A 24,034-nucleotide genomic window follows, 5' to 3' on the forward strand; every position below is an offset into this window, starting at 1 on the left:
AACCACAAGCGCTTAGGTGACTTACTTGGATTTCAGACTGCTTATGATGCTTCATCTGAGCTCCCCATGAGCTATTTTCTGAGCAGAGACGTCGAGAAGTTTTGGAGTGACATTACGTGTGGAGGTAGCCCTGACCCTTCCACCCAAATCTCCAACAAGATTCACAATCCTGCTTTCAGATACTTTCATATGATCATTGCCCACACCTTCTTGGGGAAGAGTGACCCTGATACACATGTAAGTGCTGAAGAGATCTTCTTCATGTACTGTACCACTCAGTCACGCCCAGTAGATTGCGGAGCTTTCCTGATCGAGAGTCTATATCTTAATGCTCGCTCCGCTGTGAGCCCTATACACGTTGGAAGCACGGTGACTCATATAGCCTTAGCTCTGGGACTTGATAGAAGACTATCTCACCTGACGTCTTGCTGCAGCTACACCTTGATGGATATTGACTTCTGTCTGAACCGTGGCCTCATGAGGAGATCTTCCTTCCAACCGGATCAATACAGGCTCTTGATCGAGGGTGAGACTATTCACTATTTTTACTTTGTCGGACCCTCAAGTAACTTGTGTTATTGATCAGGCCAATTGGGCCTACGCCATAGAAGGGCAGGGAGAGACAGTAGACGAGCCAAAAATCGCACCTATCAGAATCAAAGTCTGCACCAATAATCCAAATCTCCAAAGTCCAAGCATGCAGTCTGAACTGGTTAAGCTTCGTATGGAGATAGCCCAACTTCGTCAGGAGATTGTTGACGTTGCTTTGCAGGTCGAAGTATCAGTCGCCTCACATGACACTGAAACCGATATACTGAATGATGAAATCGCCGACCTCCAACGCCAGATCACAGAGCTTCGAGAATACGAAGTCGAAGAGACTCCATTATACCCTGAGCATTGATGCCATCACCAACCGAGAAATACCGTTTGATTTTCCTATTTTCTAGTTATTTATTATTTATGCTTATTTTTATTGTTTCCTTTGACATTATGCTTTCCTAAGATCTCTGGACCCGTGACTTATTATTAACTCTTCCCACACACACACACACACACACACACATACACACACACGCACACGCACACGCACACGCACACGCACACACACACACACACACACACACACACACACGCACACGCACACGCACACGCACACGCACACGCACACGCACACGCACACACACACACACACACACGCACACGCATACACACACGCACACACACACACACACACATCATTATGTTTTTATGTTAATTTTATTTTTATTTTATTTATTCTCATTTTACTATTTTATTTCGTTTTATTTTGTTTTGTCAAGCTTAAATAAAAAAATAGCATACCATAGAAACCTATGTGCACCCCCATTCTTACAAAAATAAAGACAAAAAGTTGAGACCCAAGTAGCAATGACCAAATCCGGCCCAACCAATGACATGGCGGACGCCATAAGCTTCATGGCGGGCGCCATGATGTCTGAAAATTTAACGGGACAGAATCCCTAATTTCACCATTTTCACCTTCTTCAACCTCTCCAAACCCATTTTCTCTTCCTCCCAACTCCACCAAAGTTCACGAAAAATCCCAACTTTCTCATTTTAACTCCAAGCCATTACCATTTTCAAACTTCACTCATCCATCTCTCCACCAAAAACCCACTAAAACTCCAATTTTCATTTCCTTTCCATAAATACCCATTTTTCTCTTCAATCACCATTAATGGCCGGAATGGAGTTCAACAACATCATTCTTCATGGAGGAAAACCCGGAGAGCGACAAAACAAGATTTTACAAAAATTGCAATCTCGGGAAATCCTCACTACCAGGTATGTAGACGAAGATTTCTTGTACACTTTAGGAACATACCATAGTATTTTCCACATGCTTGGTACTTTAGGATTACACGATATTTTTGCTAGTAAAGCACCCACCTATGATAGGCTGACTAGGGAATTTTTAAGTTCCATAATTTACACTGTTTACTCTGGCACTGCTAGCACAGTAGGTACCGTTTGTTTTAGAATGTTTAATGTGGAATACGAGTACACTACCGATGCCTTAGCGGGTTTGCTACGAATGCCTTACGGTGAGAGTGCCATCTGTGAGACGCCCTTAGATGCTGAATGGGCACTCGAAGCATTTACTTTTTGGAATAGATTATCTAATGTGACTGTCACTTCCTTTGAAGGAATTTTGACTTCCAATATCCATAACCTGACCATACATATTTTTCAATACCTTTTGGCATGTACTATATTTGGTCGGGAGAATTCTAACAAAGTAAATGCAAGTGAGTTGCTATTTTTACAGGGTTGCCTCACTAATCGCAGGATCAATCCTGTTCCTTTTATGTTGGCCCATATGTCTGCCATTCTTAAAAAGGGAGGAACCATCTTTTTCGGTGGTTTGATTACTTCCATTTCTAGAGCGTTAAATCTCAACGCTGAGTTAGCCACCTTGGAATCACTCCCTCACCGCACCATTAACTTAAATTTTTTGAAAGATATGAAATTATGCAAGGTTCGGCGAGCAGGTGGTTTTCACCTCATGATACATGGTGTAGCTATACCCAGTGTTGTTTTACCTTGCTCTCAACGTACAGATGTGCGGCATACAAGGAACTGGACGTATGATCTTGCTGCTCCACCCTTTACCGGTCTTTTGCCACCTAACATTCCTATGGACGATGAGCAAGGGACCGACGATGAGTATGATCGACGCGACCAGTCACCTGCTCATGATATTCCTACTGCATCACTTGCACACACTGCACCTTCTTCCTTTGACCATTTTGCAGGTACCACTCCCGGTTTTTACATCACCGAGGAGATGTGGCGCGAGCACCTGACTCGTGAGGAAAGGCGTGATGTAACACCCTTCTAAAATACCCCAATAATTAATTAAAACAACAAAATATGAATCAGAGTAGATATGCAATTTCAGGGTGTCACACTTGACACTTCACACCATTCACCAAAATAACTTGTCATGCTCATTTATTAAATCAAAATAAAACATTGCACAATTCGCAGCGGATAGAAATCTAACAACATGCAAACCATGTAACACATTACATGTAAAGTCGTTCAATCAACCAAAATGAAAACAAAGTAAAACATCCCGTCCCGATGTTACATATACCAGAGCATGACCCACTAAGGAACTACACTAGACTCCAAGCACTAGCATTCTACTCAATCACTGCTCGTTACTTGAAACATAGTTGTAAGGGTGAGTTCCTCGATCGATATAATAAGCATTATGAAATATCATGTAATGTTAAGTAAATTAACACATTCATCACCCTAATCATATCACACATTCAGCAACGACAACATCAACTCATAATCATACTCAACACAAACACCAAACACACGTATAATATTGGAATACATCCATTCATATTATACGCCATACATACATTATGAAATGAGACTCCATGCATGCGGTACCGACTATTCGTGAACACATAGTTCAACCTCACCGATCAAACCCAGATACGGCTACCAAGCTCACCAGTCCTACTCATTTGAGACCTAGTGACTCACTCACTAATTCCTCACCATGGGAATTAGCTACCACCATAAAGGCCATGCTATGCACGCTAAATCACCTAGCATGCAAACATCAACAACAATCCACAATGGACATATGCTCACACTCTAAGCCATAAACAGTCCATCCACAATTGCATACATAATAGATATATTCACAGCATTATGCATACCATCATACATCATCAGCATATTTATCACATAATCATATCATGTCATGCCAAATAATAAATCACAGTATTAGCACACTCTACTAATACCTATACTGCTCAAAACAACGGGAAATGATCCCTACTATATCATACATCAGCTAAATTACATCACTCAACTGAAACGACCAAAACTGCACAACAACAGCTCAGAAAAATCAAACTTCTGCCCATACACGTATGCCTCATGCTCATACGCGTATGGCCCATTTCCTAGCCAAGCCCATACGCGTATGGCCTGTCTCATACGCGTATGCTACGCGTACCACTTCTCCCATACGCGTACCAACAGAGACAAAACTACGTTAGAACATCATCTTCTTCATTCATACGCGTATGGCCTCACCCCATACGCGTACCAGGCCACCTCATACGTGTATGGCCTAGTGTCATACGTGTATGACCAGAACCAAATTCCAGATCTGCTATGGGTTTTCTCTGCTACGAGATTTCTCAGATCCAACCTCCCACAGTCCAATTTTTACACAACATTCGTTCATATTATCTAACACAGATCATACCCATTCAATTTCACAATTTCTAACCTTATTACCTCTAATTCCTACGAATTTTCTTCAATTATAAACCCATATCTCATCCATCCATAAGTTCACAATTTGCAACATTCATCATCCTAATTAGAGTCGATTCAATGGCTTATTACTACCCATTACATGTTAACCCATAATACCCATTAAACGACGATAAACCCCCCTTACCTGAGTTAATCCGGCAAATCCTTCTTTGACCTTCAACAATCGTGAACTCTCCTCTTGAGCCCTAGCCTCTTCTTCTCCCTTTCTCAGTTTCTTCTCTGTTTTCACGTGTAAAACCTTTTTACCAAATGGGACTCTTTACTGATTCCAACTTTTTATTCTAATAATAATAATCCAATAATATTCCAATTATTTAATTAAATTAATAAATATACTAATAATAATATATATGAATGGTTTATCTTTTATTTTGAAAAATAATACCCTCTCATTCATATTATCATCATAATATACTATTAAACTTAAATTAAATAATTATCATATTTTATCGGGGTGTTACAACTCTCCCCCACTAAAAGAGTTTTCGTCCTCGAAAACATACCTCAAGCGAATAACTCCGGATAAGACTCCTTCATCTGACTCTCAAGTTCCCAAGTCACATTGCCACCCGCTGGTCCTCCCCAAGCTACCTTTACCAAAGCAATCTCTTTACCCCGCAACTGCTTCAACTCTCGATCCTCGATCCTCATAGGTGATGTTTCAACAGTCAGGTTATCTCTCACCTGTACATCATCTACTTGGACCACATGCGACGGATCAGGAATGTACCTCCTCAACTGAGACACATGAAAAACCTCATGCAAATTCGCAAGTGACGGCGGTAAAGCGATACGATAGGCTACCTCCCCTATCCTCTCCAAAATCTGATAAGGACCAATAAATTGAGGTGTCAACTTCTTCGACTTCAAAGCTCGACCAACCCCAGTTATCGGAGTAACACGAAGAAACACATGATCTCCCTCTTGAAACTCAAGTGACTTCCTCCTCTTGTCGTGATAACTCTTCTGACGACTCTGAGTAATCCTCATCTTCTCCTGAATCATCTTAATCTTTTCCGTAGTTTGTTGAACAATCTCCGGTCCAACCACAGCACTCTCACCGGACTCATACCAACATAAAGGTGTCCGACATCTCCTACCATACAAAGCTTCAAACGGTGCCATACCAATGCTCGAATGAAAACTATTGTTGTAGGTAAACTCAATCAAAGGTAAATAACAATCCCAAGCACCTCCCTTTTCCAAAACACAAGCCCTCAAAAGATCCTCCAGTGACTGAATCGTCCTCTCAGTCTGACCATCAGTCTGCGGATGATATGCAGAACTCAATCTCAGCTTAGTTCCCAAAGCCCTCTGCAAACCTTCCCAGAACTTCGATGTAAATCTAGGATCTCTGTCCGAAACAATACTCGACGGAATACCATGCAAACTTACAATTTTCTCAATATACAACTCAGCTAATCTCTCTAACGGATAATCCATTCTGATCGGAATGAAATGAGCCGATTTTGTCAATCTGTCAACAATCACCCAAATAGCTTCAAAATTCTTAATTGTCCTCGGTAAACCAGAAACAAAATCCATACTGATACTATCCCACTTCCACTCTGGAATAGCCAACGGTTGCATTAGCCCAGACGGCTTCTGATGCTCAATCTTTGACTTCTGACAAGTCAAACAAGAATAAACAAAACTCGCAATTTCCCTTTTCATTCCCGGCCACCAAAATAACTTTTTCAAATCATGATACATCCTCGTAGCCCCAGGATGAATACTCAGGCCACTACGATGTCCTTCCTCAAGAATACTCTTCTTAAGTTCGGTAACATCCGGAATACACACCCGATTACCAAATTTCAAAACACCATTCTCATCAACTCTGAATTCACCACCTTGACCTTGATTCACTAGAGTCAACTTATCAACCAAAAGCACATCGGATTTCTGACCCTCTCTAATCTCATCCAGAATACCACTCGTTAACTTCAACATTCCCAATTTAACACTATTGTGAGTACTCTCACACACCAAACTCAAGTCTCTAAACTGCTCAATTAAATCCAATTCCTTAACCATTAGCATAGACATATGCAATGATTTCCGACTCAATGCATCAGCCACTATGTTTGCTTTACCCGGATGGTAATTCAAACCAAAGTCATAATCCTTCAGAAACTCTAACCATCTCCTCTGTCTCATATTCAGCTCTTTCTGATCAAACAAATACTTTAAACTTTTATGGTCACTGAAAACCTCAAATCTTGACCCGTACAAGTAATGCCTCCATAACTTCAGAACAAATACCACAGCTGCCAACTCTAAATCGTGTGTCGGATAGTTCCTCTCGTGAACCTTCAGTTGTCTCGAAGCATAAGCTACAACCTGCTTATTCTGCATCAAAACACCACCCAAACCCAACAATGAAGCATCACAGTAAACCTCAAATGGTTCCGACGGACTTGGTAATATCAGAATAGGAGCAGTAGTTAACCTTCTCTTTAACTCTTGGAAACCTCCTTCACATTTTGAGTCCCAAACAAACGCTTGCCCCTTTCTAGTCAACATCGTCAACGGTAACGCCAACTTAGAAAATCCCTCAATGAATTTCCTATAATAACCTGCAAGTCCAAGAAAACTCCTTATCTCAGAAACTGACTTCGGAGCTTCCCACTTAGATACCGCTTCTATTTTAGAAGGATCAACAGCAACACCACCTCTTGAAACCACATGACCAAGAAAACTAACCTCTTCTAACCAAAATTCACACTTGGACAGTTTAGCAAATAACTTCTTTTCTCGTAGAACTCCTAAAACCACTCTCAAATGTTCAGCATGCTCTTCTTCAGATTTCGAATACACCAAAATATCGTCAATAAACACCACAACAAACTTGTCCAGGTACGGATGGAAAATCCTATTCATATACTCCATAAATACCCCAGGCGCATTAGTCACACCAAAAGGCATTACAGAATACTCATAATGTCCATACCTTGTTCTGAAAGCAGTCTTCTGAATATCCTCAGTTTTCACACGTATCTGATGATACCCCGATCTCAAATCTATTTTGCTGAACACACTCGCACCAACCAACTGATCCATCAAATCATCAATCCTCGGCAAAGGATACCGATTCTTGATCGTCACTTTATTCAGTTGCCTGTAGTCCACACACAACCTCATAGTACCTTCTTTCTTCTTAACCAATAACACTGGTGCGCCCCACGGTGACACACTCGGACGAATAAATTTCTTATCCAACAGATCTTCCAGCTGACTCTTCAATTCAGTTAACTCAACAGCAGACATACGGTACGGAGCCATCGATATCGGCCTAGTACCAGGTACCAAATCAATCGAGAACTCAACTTCACGCTCTGGCGGTAATTCATTCACTTCTTCAGGAAACACGTCAGGAAAATCACACACCACGGCTAGATCGCAAATCACCATTTTATCTTTAGCCTCCAAAGTCGCTAACAGCATAAACAACTCTGCCCCATCTGCTACTGCCTCATTCACCTGCCTTGCTGATAGAAACAAACTCTTTCCTTCCTCAATCTCAGGAAAGATCACAGTCTTATCAAAACAGTTGATATAAACTCGGTTAAACACCAACCAGTTCATACCCAGGATAACATCAATCTGCACTAGTGGAAGACACACGAGGTCCATCCCAAAGTCTCTACCAAAAATACTCAAAGGGCAATTTAAACAAACTGAAGTAGTAGTCACTGAACCCTTCGCAGGAGTATCAATCACCATACTCCCATGCATCTCAGATATCTCTAATTTAAGTTTCACAGCACAATCCAAAGATATAAAGGAATGAGTCGCACCTGTGTCAATAATAGCTACAAGAGGAAAGCCATTAATATAACACGTACCTCGGATCAAACGATCATCTGCAGAAGTCTCAGAACCCGATAAAGCAAAGACCTTGCCTCCCGACTGGTTCTCTTTCTTAGGCTTAGGACATTGTGGACAGATATGACCCACCTCTCCACAGTTGAAACAAGTCATAGTCTTCAATCGGCACTCTGCAGCCAAGTGACCACCTTTGCCACACTTGAAACACTTCTTCTCAGTACTGGTACAATCATGGATACGATGTCCAGCCTGACCACATCTGTAACACTTAGCAGGGGCACTGGAGTCTCCCCCACTAGGTCTCTTCATCCCACTCTGTCTCTGGAAACCTTTGCCAGCTGCATACGGTTTCCCGCGATCATTCTGATTCTTGCCTTTCCTATCAACCCTCTGCTGATAGCTCTCCGCTCTGGCCTTGGTATCCTGTTCAAAAATCCTGCAACAGTCAACCAAGTCAGAAAACACTCTAATCCGTTGATACCCAATAGCCTGCTTGATCTCGGGACGTAACCCGTTCTCAAACTTCACATATTTTGAAAATTCCCCAGTAGCCTCATCATAAGGAGTGTAATACTTCGACAGCTCTGTGAACTTAGCAGCATACTCAGTAACAGACCGGTTGCCCTGCTTCAATTCTAAGAACTTTATCTCTTTCTTTCCTCTGACATCCTCTGGAAAGTACTTCCTCAGGAATCTCTCTCTGAACACCGCCCAAGTGATCTCAGCACTCCCAGCAGCTTCCAACTCAGTGCGGGCAGCAACCCACCAATCATCTGCTTCCTCTGACAACATATGCGTACCGAACCTGACCTTCTGGTTATCGGCACACTCAGTCACTCGGAAGATCCTCTCGATCTCTTTCAACCACTTCTGAGCACCATCTGGATCGTATGCTCCCTTGAACATTGGAGGATTGTTCCTCTGGAACTCACTCAGTTGACGAGCAGCTCCCAGTCCCACAACATTCGGATTCCCTCCAAGTACTCCAGCTAGCATACCCAGAGCCTCAGCAATCGCAGCATCGTCTCTACCTCTTCCAGCCATCTCTATTCTGAGTTAATCCAACAAGCTAAAACAATAAGTACTGATAGGGTTACACAACACCTATCACATACAGGGAACACTACGCCAAAAATGACTTTTAACAGCGCATCTTAGACAGCGCTTTTAAAAGAAAGCGCTGTCTAAGGTTAAAATTAAAATAAAACACGGAAAATGTTCCAAAAAAATAATGAAAGCGTTGTCTAAGGGGGGGGTCTTAGACAGCGCTTTCTAAAAGCGCTGTCTAAGACCCCCCCCTTAGACAGCGCTTTTAGAAAGCGCTTTTAAATATAGACCTTAGTCAGCGCTTTTGATAAAGCGCTGTCTAAAGTCTTTAAATTAAAAAAAAAATTAAAACCAAAAGCGCTGTCTAAGGGGGGGTTTAGAAAGCGCTTTTGGAAAGCGCTATCTAAGGCATACCTTAGAAAGCGCTGTCTAAGGCATACCTTAGATAGCGCTTTCCACAAAAGCGCTGTCTAAGGTCTAATTAAAATAAAATTTCAGACTCCATTTCAATTTTCGTTCTCTGTTCTTTTGTTTTCCCTCCTGCGAACGTTGAAACCCTATCAGCGAAAACCATAACAGCGAACGTGTTTGAACTTTCTCATCTTCTCATCTTCTCAACTTTCTCATCTTCTCAACTCAGAGCTATTGAATTCACACAACTCTCACAGAGTCAGAGCAAGTCACAGAAAAAGCAAGAAGAAGAAGATTGAGAAGAAGAAGAGTTTTCGAGAAGTTTCATAGAGCTTACTTGGAATTTTCGGCGCTGCTCCGGTGAGTACATCCTTTCATCTTCATCGATTTGACTCAAACAAGTTACCACGATGTAGAGCTTGTTGATATGAATCAAAGCCCTAACATCTATGACTTTGATTCCATGCATTCAACATTTAATTTATGTTCTTAGATTTAGGGTTATTACATCTTGTTCTTAGATTTTGTATGAGGTTTTGGAGGAATTCGTTTGCGGATTTGAGTTGAGCGTGGAATTTAGGTTGTTTTGGTATAGTTGATTTCGTGATATGCTGCTCCATCGCCACCGGTGGTGAGCTCTGGCGCGGTGGAGGGAGAATGAGGGAGATGAAGTTTCATTTGAATTTCAGAGGACGTGTTAAACGTGTTTCACGTGGATTTTCCAATCTGGGCTTATTTGAAGTTGATGTTGGAATGTTAAGTGAATTGTTAAATCTATTAGGACTGCAGTTAGTTATATTTGGTATTGGATTGTTAGTGAATTGGATTAGGAAATTTCAGTGAGCGGGTTAAACTGTCATGAATGGGCTAGTGTTAGCGTTGTTAGTGATATTAGAGATGATTAGTTAATAGTTATTTAAGTGTTAATGAATGTTGGTTTTGAAGTTGAATCAGTTAGTGTTTAGGGAATTAAAGTGTTAGTTTGAAATGTTAGTTAAGTTAGTAAGTTAGTGAAAAGTAGTTAGTTGGTTAATGATAATATGATTGTTAGTTGAGTTGATTCGATAGTTAGCTATGAAACTGTTAATTATGTGTCAGGGACTGTTAGAGATTAATTAGAACAGTTTTGTTAGTAGGACTGTTATGAAATTTGAAATGTGATTCAGTTAGTTATTTAGAAAAGTTGGTTAGTCATGTTTGAATTGGCAAATAAAGTTAGTAAGTTAGTTAATATTGAATGGACAAGGTTTATTAGTGTATTTTGAAATCAGTTATTGAAATGCTAATAGGAGTTAAAGTAGTAGTTAGTGTATCAATTTAGTAACTCATGCTAGTCTGAAAAGAACAAGCTACAAAGTTTGGTGACAGGTGAATACTAGTTAGGATGTTAAATGGATTTTGGTGAATGTTAATTGAAGTTTTAGGACTGTTGTAACAGTTAGTGTGATAATTATAGATTGCTTGAGTTAGGATTGTTTGAATTGTTATTGCATTTTAGTGATTGAGTTAGTATGCTAACTTGTTAGTGATTATTATAATTGTTATGGAATTGGATGATTATTAGCAAATGATGTTAGAGTTGTTAAACTAGTATGCAATTGTGTTAATAAATTGTTAGGTAACTAATTGTGTTAGGAGAGTTAGATTAGTAGTCAAAACAGTTAGGAAAATGTGTTATGAAAAATGTTAGTTAATAAGCTGTTAGTAATTAGAGGTGACATGAGTTAGAAGTCCATTGATCATGTTAGTTGAGGTTAGTATGGAAGTTAGAAATCATTATTGTGTTGATGGACGTTGCAATGATATGCTAAAGTTAATGATGCTTTGAAATCAATTTGAATGTTCATTGAAACTACTATGGAATATGGTTGGTTTATTGATTTTGAATGTTGATGTTAATTGAATTAATTCTAATTTTATTATGGTTAACAGTTTGTTGAAAATGCTATGCTAATCGGTTAGTTGCTGGTGTTACAAATGCAATGTTTACTTTAATAAGTAGGAAAACCATGGATAAAACATGGATCTGTGCCGATTGAATGACCAAAGAGTACGAGAGTGGGGTTTTGGAATTCGTTAAGTATGCTGTTCAACACGCTGAAAACCCCAGACGAATGCATTGTCCTTGCTTGCGTTGTTGTTATATTGGTAAGGTTGACGCACATGGATTGAAATCGCATTTGCTGAGGCATGGAATTGATCAAAGTTATCAGTGTTGGATATTTCATGGTGAGAAAATTAACGAGAATGTTGAATCGAGTGGAAAAAGTAATACGACCTATGCTTCATACGACAAAGACACGGAAACATACGATTGTGATCGAGTTGAAGAGATTGTAGAAGCACTAGAAGAAGATCTTCATGATTGTCCTGAAATGTTTGAGAGGATGGTAAGCGATGCAGAGAAACCGTTGTACAAAGGTTGCACTAAATTCTCAAGACTTTCTGCGGTATTAAAGTTGTACAACTTAAAGGCGGGAAATGGATGGTCGGATAAAAGTTTCACAGAGTTGTTGGCCCTTATGAGAGAAATGCTACCGGATGATAATGTTCTTCCTAATCGAACCTATGAGGCAAAAAAAATGTTGTGCTCTATTGGCATGAGCTATGATAAGATACATGCTTGTCCTAACGATTGCATTTTGTTTCGTAACGAATATGCAATGTTAACTGAGTGCCCTAAATGTGGTTTGTCTCGATATAAGAAAAGATTATCTCCCGCAAAAGTCTTATGGTATTTTTCGATAATTCCGAGATTTAGGCGCATGTTTCGTAGTGAAACCGATGCAAGACATCTTACTTGGCATGCAGATGAAAGAATTATTGATGGAAAGTATCGGCATCCGGCTGATTCACCACAGTGGTCGAAGATTGATAATGATTATCCTGAGCTTGGATCAGAAGCAAGAAACCTTCGATTGGCATTATCTACTGATGGAATGAACCCACATGGTCTTCAAAGTATCTCACATACCACATGGCCTGTGATTCTTATGATTTATAACCTACCTCTGTGGCTATGTATGAAGCGTAAGTACATGATGTTATCTATGTTAATCTCTGGGCCTAAACAACCAGGGAATGACATAGACGTATACTTGACACCTCTGATCGAAGATTTAAAGATTTTGTGGGAGAACGGTGTGGAGGTTTATGATGGATATAGGAAAGAAAGTTTCAATTTGAGGGCGATGTTGTTTGGCACAATTAATGATTTTCCAGCATACGGGAATCTATCTGGGTATAGCATTAAAGGTCAACGTGCGTGTCCTATTTGTGAAGACGGAACCGATACGATTCAATTGGAACTTTGCCAGAAGAATGTGTTTCTCGGTCATCGTAGATTCTTACATTCTAAACATCACTACCGTGGGTGGAGAAAAGCATTCAATGGAGACACCGAACATCGTAGAGCTCCACCCGCATTGTCAGGTGAACAAGTTTTTGAAAAGGTGAAAGATGTGCGTACTAAGTTTGGCAAGCCTTTTGCACATAAGATTGTGAAAGGTGGGTGGAAGAAAAGGTCGATATTTTTTGAATTGCCATATTGGAAGTCTTTGTACGTGAGACATTTTCTCGATGTTATGCATATTGAAAAAAACGTATTTGAAAGTGTTATCGGTACATTACTCAATATAAAAGGCAAGTCTAAGGATGGCCTTAAAGAAAGGGAGGACATGTTAAAAATGGGAATGAGAACTGAATTAGCACCCGTGAAGAAAGGAAGACGAACATATCTACCACCTGCTGCTTTTACTTTATCTAGAAAGGAGAAAAAAAAATTGTGTAAGTCTCTGAGTGAAGTTAAGGTTCCAGAAGGATACTCATCTGATATCAGAAGACTTGTTTCTATGAAAGACCTCAAGTTGAAGAATTTGAAGACACATGATTGCCATGTTATAATGGAACATTTTCTACCGATAGGTATACGTTCTATTTTGCCAGAAAAAGTAAGAAGTGCCATAACTAAATTGTGTTTTTTCTTTAGGTCAATTTGTAGTAAGGTGATCGATCCCGAGATCTTACCAACACTACAAAAAGAGATTGTAATCACCTTGTGTGAGCTTGAAATGTATTTTCCTCCGTCTTTTTTTGACATAATGGTTCATTTAGTTGTTCATCTTGTGAAAGAGACACAGTTGTGTGGACCAGCTTATATGAGATGGATGTACCCTGCTGAACGGTATATGAAAATATTAAAAGGGTACGTGAAATCCCGAAGTCGACCAGAGGGTTATATTGTTGAACGATACATTGTTGAAGAAGCTGTTGAGTTTTGTACTGAATATTTGTCTAACGTTCAATCGATTGGACTCCCCAGAGCTCAGATTTTCAACAAAATGGAAGGTAAAAAATTAATTGGGAATAAAATTGTGACAATATCAAGGGATGAACGGGATCAAGTTCATTTGTATGTTCTGCACAATAATAATGAGGTTGAGCCATATGTTGAAATGCACAAGGATGTACTCCGAAGGTTAAATCCGAACAGAAATGAAAATTGGATAGTTATAGAGCACAATCAAAGTTTCATACAATGGTTGACGGATCATATTTATTTGAAGCGCTCTTCAGATCCTTCTTCGGTAACAGAAATGTTGAGATGTTTGGCATATGGTCCAAGTTTGCATGTGTTTTCTCATAGCGCATATTCAATTAATGGATACACATTTTATACCAAAGAACAAGATGATAAGAGTACTATGCAAAATAGTGGTGTCACCGTGCTAGCTGAAGCAATGCATATATCAAGTATGAAGGACTTAAACCCCAAATATGCAAATTTGTCATATTTTGGAGTTATTGAGCACATTTGGGTGTTTGATTACGAGAAGTTTCAGATTCCCATCTTTGGTTGCAAGTGGGTGAATAGTAGTGGCATACGAATGGATAAGTCTGGATTTTTGCAAGTTGATCTTACTAGGGTAGGGTACAAAGATGAACCTTTTATTCTAGCATCTCAAGCTAAACAAGTGTTCTATGTGAATGACCCGAAGAGTACAAAATGGTCTATAGTGCTTTTCTCTAACAAAGTGACTGATGATAGCGGTGTCGATCAATGTGATATTGATGTTGAGAATGAGTCATGCATTAGACGGAATGAGTTGAATAGAAATGATGAAGTTGAGGATCTTATACCGGATGAGTCATATATAAGAAACGATCATAATGAGGGAATTTGGATCAATTCATCCGTACGCATTGCTAAGAAACAAGTGATTAATATTCCAACAAAGAAAAGAAAGAGATGTTAGTGACTTAGGTAAATTATCCATGGTTTCTTTATTTTATTTTTTTCAATTGTTTTGATTATAAGTTATATGTGATAATGCATGATTTCATTATATTTTTGTTTTCAATTGCTTTGATTATAAGTTATATCTGATAATGAATGATTTCTTTATTTTTTTGTTTTCAATTGCTTTGATTATAAGTTATATTTGATATTTGATGGTTTCCTTGGTTTATTACAGGTTAGACATGGCTGATGACCAACATGAGGAAGTTAGTAAAAAAGTATCCGCGGAAGAAGAAATTCGAAGAGGCATCACAGTAATGAGAAGGGTGGTCCAAGGAAGATCTCGAGGCATCATACTAGATGTCTATTGGAACAACCAGGGACAGCTTATAGAACCTAATGGGCATACCTTAACTAGTTTTATCGGTGCACTAGTAAGGAATGAAATTCCCATTACATGTGATGATTGGAGAAACAAAGAGCTGAATGAGTCCAAAGAAAAAATTTGGAGTGAGATAAAGGTACAATCATTTGGCCCTTAATTATACGGTATCAATTATGTTTTTTCAATTACCGATACTAACTATCAATCTGTATGTTTTTCTTAGCGATGTTTTAACATCGAAGAAGAAAGAAGAGGTTTTTGTATGAAATTGGCCGGAAAGCTTCTAAGAGGGTTTCGGACATTTTTATCATCCAAGTTCCTTAAGGATGCGGATGGTAATTTTGTGGATGCGGAGCTTCCTAAAAAATATGAAAGTTTGATATCGGCTGAAGAATGGGAAGCTTTCAAATCCAAAAGACAAGACCCGATTTTTCAAAGAATAAGTGCTACAAATCGGGAAAGAGCATCAAGTCCCGCATATCCGTACCGAAAAGGACGTGTCGGATATGGACGCTTAGAACAATCCATGGTAAGTATTTATAAATTGCGATAACAAATTTGTTCATCATATATTAGTTTTATCTGATCAAATTGTATGACTTAATGTGTAGCTGCAGAAGGAGGAAAGTTCAGAAACATCTCTTCCTGCACATGTTTTGTGGAAGGAAGCCCGTGTGGGCAAATCTGGAGTTCCTCAAGAAGAAGTTTTACACGTATACCAGAAATGTGTAAGTATAACATTTTTTCATTAATTGAATAACATTTTTATACACAAATATTTGACAAGTATACGGTATTCATCTGATTTTTCAGGAGGAGCTATCTCAGTCTTTATCTCCCGATGATACTAAGGGCATACTTAGTCGGGCATTAGATGTCCCTGAGTATTCTGGTCGGGTGAGGGGTAAGGGATTTGGAGTCACTCCGACCTCCCTGAGTATTAAAAAAGGAAAGGCTCCTAGTAATCGGGAGCTTCATGCAAGATTGGAAGCCATGCAAGCTGAGCTTGATGCATTGAGGAGAGAAAGAGAGGCTAGCGCCTCAACAGTATACAGAGATGCTTCAGACAAAAACAGTATCAATTGTACCTTTCAGCCGAACATTCCAGAGGTAATTACATATAATTGTCTTAAATTGAACTATTTGCTTAAATTATGTATTTGACATATATACACATTAACGATTTCTTGTTATTATTGGTTTTAGGGCATTTCCCATTGTCAGCTGTATTTGTCGTCACCATACTATCGGATGGTTGGCAAGGGAAAAGTGCATAACGTTAGCGGAGTATTACTCCACACTAGAGAGCTCCCTGCTGGATGTTTGAAGGTATCAGTTGATATTGCAGTTGAGCCGAATGCAGCATTACCATATCCTAGCGATGATTCGGATGCAACAACGGTGCACGAAGCAGTAGGTTCGTTTGTTGCATGGCCGACAAACCTCATATGCGTAGGATATGAGGTATGCTTAAAACTTATGTTAACTTTAATGTGTATATTCAAAGTTTAAAATTTATGCTTAAAATTTTACTTACATATTTTCCTTGGTTATGTTAAATAGACTCCCACAAAATCCAAATCAAAAGATAATGCGATTCCACGGCATACCGAGTCCACGGTTTCAAGAAAAGAGGTAATATACAATTATATGACATATATTCATGGAAGTTGTTACATTCTTAATTTGATCTAACTATTTATATGACATGTAGCTTCAAGAAAATGAGGTTAGCAATGCCTCCGCACAACAAAAAAAGGAGGTTAGCAACGCCTCCGCACGGGTAAAAAGTTCTGGTGCTAAGAAGACCGTAGCTAGGAAAAAAACTACAACCAAGTATAGGTCGTGCCTCAGGACATTTCTAGAGATGACCGATATACCGACCGGAGGTGTTCGGACCCTACATATGGAGGTAGGGATTTTCGGCTTTGATTACGACCAAATGATTGGTAATGAAGACTTCATGCAAGTTTTTAGTCATGAAGAAATCGGCGTCAACGTTGTCAATACATATATTAGGTAAATCTGGTCTACTTTGTTTTATTAATTAAACAACTTATGTTAATGATGTTTACTTTATGTTAATCCGGTTTACTTTATGTTTCAAAAGAGGTGTTAATGATGTTTTTATATTAGGTTTTTGTATGACAAATTGATGCGCCCCAATGGTTTGGACGTGTCATTCGGATTCTTAGCACCCGCGACCGTCAACTTAGTTTTAATCTTAAATAGACCGGATACCGTGACGGAGTACGTTCTTCGGATCCTCATGGACAATAAAGATGCGGAGAAGTTGTTTTTTATACCGTTTAATATCGGGTTAGCATTTCATTCTAAATTCATCTATTATAATTGTTTTCCAAGTTACCATCTAACATTTGCCTAATCATTACAGTGGACATTGGTTGTTGCTCGCAATCAATCCTATCCGAGAAATTGTGTATTATCTTGACTCGTTAGGAAATGATTGGACAACATACCCGGATATGAAGGTCCTAATTGACACGTAAGTGAGAATGTTCAAAATTTTTCTTAGTTTATGTGAATTGTTCTAATTGCTTCATTTTTATTTTATTAGCGTCCTACAAGCTTTTCGGGCCCAACGAGTTATCCAAACCTCAAGGAGGGGCGCCAACTCCATTACATGGATTAAAGTGGCGGTATATTTTTAATTACCACATTTTTTATTATATTAGTGATGACACTTGATAAAACTTAGGATTTATAATCCATATTTTTTTTTCATATGTAGTGTCCTCAACAACGTAATCAAATAGATTGCGGGTATTTCATGTTGAGGTTTATGCGAGATACTCTTGCTTTGGGCCAATTAAAGATTCCCACCGATGTATGTATTTCTAACTTATGAGTTATTTTTATATTTACACATATCTCATATAATTAAATAGTTGGAATTAATTCAAAATATGTTATATTATTATGTAGTACTTTGAGGAATTCAAGTGTGCATTTTATACAAAGGATCAAGTGGACGAAATCAAAGAGGAGTGGTGTCAATTCATGTTAGAGCTCAATGTTTGTTCATAAATTTGTGTAATTAATGTGTACATTTGTAGTATATGTAATGACTTGTAAATGTGTACATAAATTTGTATATATTTTGATACATTTAAGGCAAAATTGGTTTGAATTGGTATATATATATATATATATTTGTTAGCCAAAAATTGGTAGAAAAAAGGCCAAAATGGCATATATAAAATGTGATAATTGTCTGTCAAAATCTGGTTGAAAACAGGTAGAAATTCTGGTTTATAAACCTGGAAAAAATGTGGTTTAAAACAAAAGCTTCAAAAAATTTCGTATACCTTAGACAGCGCTTTTGTAAAAAGCGCTGTCTAAGGGGGGGATTAGAAAGCGCTTTAGGAAAAAGCACTGTCTAAGGGGGGGGCTTAGACAGCGCTTTTTGAAAAGCGCTGTCTAAGGTATACCTAAAAAAATTAAAATAGGAGGGTCTTAGAAAGCGCTTTTGGCCAAAGCGCTGTCTAAGGGGTGGGGCTTAGACAGCGCTTTTCAAAAGCGCTGTCTAAGGTATACCTAAAAAATTTAAAATAAGAGGGTCTTATAAAGCGCTTTTGGCCAAAGCGCTGTCTAAGGGGGGGGCTTAGACAGCGCTTTTAAGATTTAAAAAAGCGCTGTCTAAACCTTTAGCAGCGGAGGTTTAGACAGCGCTTTAAAGCGCTGTCTAAGGCTAAAAAAAGCGATGTCTAAGGTCTTGTTTGTTGTAGTGGAAACAGAATAATTACGACTCGACTCGACCAACCAGGCTCTGATACCACTAATGTAACACCCTTCTAAAATACCCCAATAATTAATTAAAACAACAAAATATGAATCAGAGTAGATATGCAATTTCAGGGTGTCACACTTGACACTTCACACCATTCACCAAAATAACTTGTCATGCTAATTTATTAAATCAAAATAAAACATTGCACAATTCGCAGCGGATAGAAATCTAACAACATGCAAACCATGTAACACATTACATGTAAAGTCGTTCAATCAACCAAAATGAAAACAAAGTAAAACATCCCGTCCCGATGTTACATATACCAGAGCATGACCCACTAAGGAACTACACTAGACTCCAAGCACTAGCATTCTACTCAATCACTGCTCGTTACTTGAAACATAGTTGTAAGGGTGAGTTCCTCGATCGATATAATAAGCATTATGAAATATCATGTAATGTTAAGTAAATTAACACATTCATCACCCTAATCATATCACACATTCAGCAACGGCAACATCAACTCATAATCATACTCAACACAAACACCAAACACACGTATAATATTGGAATACATCCATTCATATTATACGCCATACATACATTATGAAATGAGACTCCATGCATGCGGTACCGACTATTCGTGAACACATAGTTCAACCTCACCGATCAAACCCAGATACGGCTACCAAGCTCACCAGTCCCACTCATTTGAGACCTAGTGACTCACTCACTAATTCCTCACCATGGGAATTAGCTACCACCATAAAGGCCATGCTATGCACGCTAAATCACCTAGCATGCAAACATCAACAACAATCCACAATGGACATATGCTCACACTCTAAGCCATAAACAGTCCATCCACAATTGCATACATAATAGATATATTCACAGCATTATGCATACCATCATACATCATCAGCATATTTATCACATAATCATATCATGTCATGCCAAATAATAAATCACAGTATTAGCACACTCTACTAATACCTATACTGCTCAAAACAACGGGAAATGATCCCTACTATATCATACATCAGCTAAATTACATCACTCAACTGAAACGACCAAAACTGAACAACAACAGCTCAGAAAAATCAAACTTCTGCCCATACACGTATGCCTCATGCTCATACGCGTATGGCCCATTTCCTAGCCAAGCCCATACGCGTATGGCCTGTCTCATACGCGTATGCTACGCGTATCACTTCTCCCATACGCGTACCAACAGAGACAAAACTACGTTAGAACATCATCTTCTTCATTCATACGCGTATGGCCTCACCCCATACGCGTACCAGGCCACCTCATACGCGTATGGCCTAGTGTCATACGCGTATGACCAGAACCAAATTCCAGATCTGCTATGGGTTTTCTCTGCTACGAGATTTCTCAGATCCAACCTCCCACAGTCCAATTTTTACACAGCATTCGTTCATATTATCTAACACAGATCATACCCATTCAATTTCACAATTTCTAACCTTATTACCTCTAATTCCTACGAATTTTCTTCAATTATAAACCCATATCTCATCCATCCATAAGTTCACAATTTGCAACATTCATCATCCTAATTAGAGTCGATTCAATGGCTTATTACTACCCATTACATGTTAACACATAATACCCATTAAACGACGATAAACCCCCCTTACCTGAGTTAATCCGGCAAATCCTTCTTTGACCTTCAACAATCGTGAATTCTCCTCTTGAGCCCTAGCCTCTTCTTCTCCCTTTCTCAGTTTCTTCTCTGTTTTCACGTGTAAAACCTTTTTACCAAATGGGACTCTTTACTGATTCCAACTTTTTATTCTAATAATAATAATCCAATAATATTCCAATTATTTAATTAAATTAATAAATATACTAATAATAATATATATGAATGGTTTATCTTTTATTTTGAAAAATAATACCCTCTCATTCATATTATCATCATAATATACTATTAAACTTAAATTAAATAATTATCATATTTTATCGGGGTGTTACACGTGACACCCTTCTGAATACCATAAACCAACAACTGACAGATAATATGAGTTTTATGGTAGCTTCCCAGCAGCGTACTGAGCAAGCACATCAGACTATCACTGAGTCCTTACTTGCGATCACTAATAAGCAGCATCTCCAGCGACTGGCTAATGAGCATCACTTCGCACTTATCGAGGCCACCCAAGGGTCTCTCTTAGGCCGCTCTCAGCAACTACAGGAAGGACTTAGTACTCGTAGCAGACGTCGTCACCCAAGCATCCTGACCAGGGCGGTGACGGTACTGGTGATCACCCCTAGTTCTCTCTCTCTCCCTTCCAGGTTACTCCTACTCTATCTCATATCGAAACATTGAGGACAATATTCGGTTAAAGTGTGAGAGGAGATTTTTATTGTTTTTTATCGCTTTCCTTTATTTTTATCGCTTTTTATCGCTTTCCTTTATTTTTAGTATGTTTTGTGTGTTTTAGTTGTTTGCTTTTTCTTTCAAAAAAAATAACATGTGTTTGACGAGTCATCTGTGTAGTGTATCCGTATTTCGCCCATTTCTTTAACCTTACCAAAAAAATTTGAGCAAAGAAAATAGTGCATCTTGAATATTCAGGCTATAAGACAGGTTTATGACGAGATGTAAAAGACCTGGGAAAACTTTTTCTAAAAATCGGTATTGTCTTAACACCGTAGGCTTCATGATTATAAGAGTCGATCCCGATACCCCATATGTTGTGGCCCCAGTTTTTATTCCAAATAAGTCCTTAAGTAGTTTACCCTTGCAGTCAGCTTCGGTTTAAGCATGCTCTACGTAGGGGACCGATGAAAATAAGTGAATGATCACAAAAATTCCTGCTTTGTTCTCGGATCGTATGAAAATCCGGGCTAGGTGACTCTCACACGGTCATTTAACCTAGCAAAATAAAGACATATGCGAAAGATGCAGAAGAAAAATAAAAAAATAATAAGCCTATTTGTTGGTTTGTTCAGAGGTATCTGGTGCTGAACTTGGTAGGGTGGATTACGATCCAATCCCCCACAACTGCAAATTGGGTTAAATAAAGGGGTTACACCAACTTATGTACCAGAGCCCCATGCTTAGAAAAATAAAAAAATAAATAATAAGCCTATTTGTTGGTTGGTTCAGAGGTATCTGGTGCTGAACTTGGTAGGGTGGATTACGATCCAATCCCCCACAATTGCAAATTGGGTTAAATAAAGGGGTTACACCAACTTATGTACCAGAGCCCCATGCTTAAGATCATAATCACTAACCGGTCACTTTACTATGAGTATGTACGGATAACGGGCTTAATGTGATTGCACCTGAATGAAAAGGACTTGAAGAAAACGAAAAGAAGGCCTAGGTACGGTGGGGTAATGTGGATTGATTTGTATAGGAACGAAGTCTATGACTGCATTTGCAGGAAGTGTCACTACAATATTCTTAGTTCGATTCGTTAGTACCTATCGATACATTCCTTGAATGAACTTATAAGTCTTTTTGCCTTGAATTAACTCTAGTTAATACTGTTTTTCTTGCATAAACTATAAAGAGTTTTGCTCGAGGACAAGCAAAGGTTTAAGTGTGGGAGAATTTGATCACACTGAATCACACCGTATTTTTGGCTCATATTTCACATGTTTATTAGGACTTTATTATCATTTTGTTTGTATTATGCTCTCTTTTATGTTGTTTTCAGATATTTAGCTCTTTCGGGACCCTTTTAGAAAAAACGAAGTAAAAAGACCTAAAATTAGGGCTTTTCGGCCAACATTGTACACATGGCGTTGCACATGGCGGTCGCTATAGGAGAAGCCATGACTCATCAGCCCTCAACCAGGAGGTAACCGCCACGTTCCCATGATCTTTCCCATTTCCACACATGGCGGGCGCCATGAAGGGATGGCGGGCGGCACCTTTGCAAATCACGTTCCCACTAAGGAGAAGCTGGATGGCACCATGGTCTTTGCAAGTTGCTGAAATCCTCTATAAATAGTTCGTTCCATTTCATTTTCAAATCATCCAACTTAGTTTACAACACTAAGACTATATTCTTCATCTATAAAAGCAGTAATCCATCACATCGGGGGGTTATCGCACCTTATTGAGATTGAGTTGGGTCACTTCGAGTTGCTGTCATCTTTATCTTTAGAGTCGGATGTACCAGATTTAAAGCCTCCGTTTGGAGCAGGTTCTTATTTATCGCTTTATTTTATTTATTTACTTGTCTCGCTTTATTTTATTTATTTACTTGCCTCGCTTTATTTTATTTATTTACCTGTCTACGCTTTACTTTATTTAATTTCTTTCTACGCTTTACTTTATTTAATTTATGTCTCGCTTTACTTTATTTAATTTTTGTCTACACTTTATTTTATTTATTTTATGCGCTTTACTCGTTCTTTACGCCTCACATTCTAAAACAACTTCTCATCATGATCAATATCGTTGTGTTTGTTGGTATTACCATGTCTGGCTAAATCTTTTAAAGGTTAGAATGTAAGGATCACGGTTAAAGAGATGTATCACATATTGAATCTGTAGAAATACTTTAAAGGCTATTTTGATTTTTAACTTGAGTTTTCTAAAACAAACTTGGTTAGTTTTAACTATTCAAGGAGTGCGAAAGCATCCTGGCTTAGTTAACTAGGAATTTTTATCACTTTAAGGGAAAACGATCTTTGAAACTGTTTTCGGACACGTCGATAGATTTAAAATCAGGAAACTCCTTGGGTAAAACTTTCCAAATCAAAATCACTTTTCAACTAAGTTTATGAGTCTTATTTCTTAAAAATAAGTTTACTACTTTAGCGTTCTGCGCACCTTTTATAAGTGACAATAAAAGGCCTTAATTTAAGGGTAAACTCGGTTCTGAATACGCGAAAGCGATAGTTCCTGTTAAATGGATTATATTCAAGAGTAGAAAATATTGTCCCATAAGTAGTTCTATTTAGACAATCGAAACATCACTTAACTGCCGTGATATACATTCAAACTTGTCTTTATCTGCAC

The sequence above is a fragment of the Lathyrus oleraceus genome, chromosome 7 (genome assembly GCF_024323335.1).
Source record: "Lathyrus oleraceus cultivar Zhongwan6 chromosome 7, CAAS_Psat_ZW6_1.0, whole genome shotgun sequence".
NCBI classification, from domain to species: domain Eukaryota; kingdom Viridiplantae; phylum Streptophyta; class Magnoliopsida; order Fabales; family Fabaceae; genus Lathyrus; species Lathyrus oleraceus.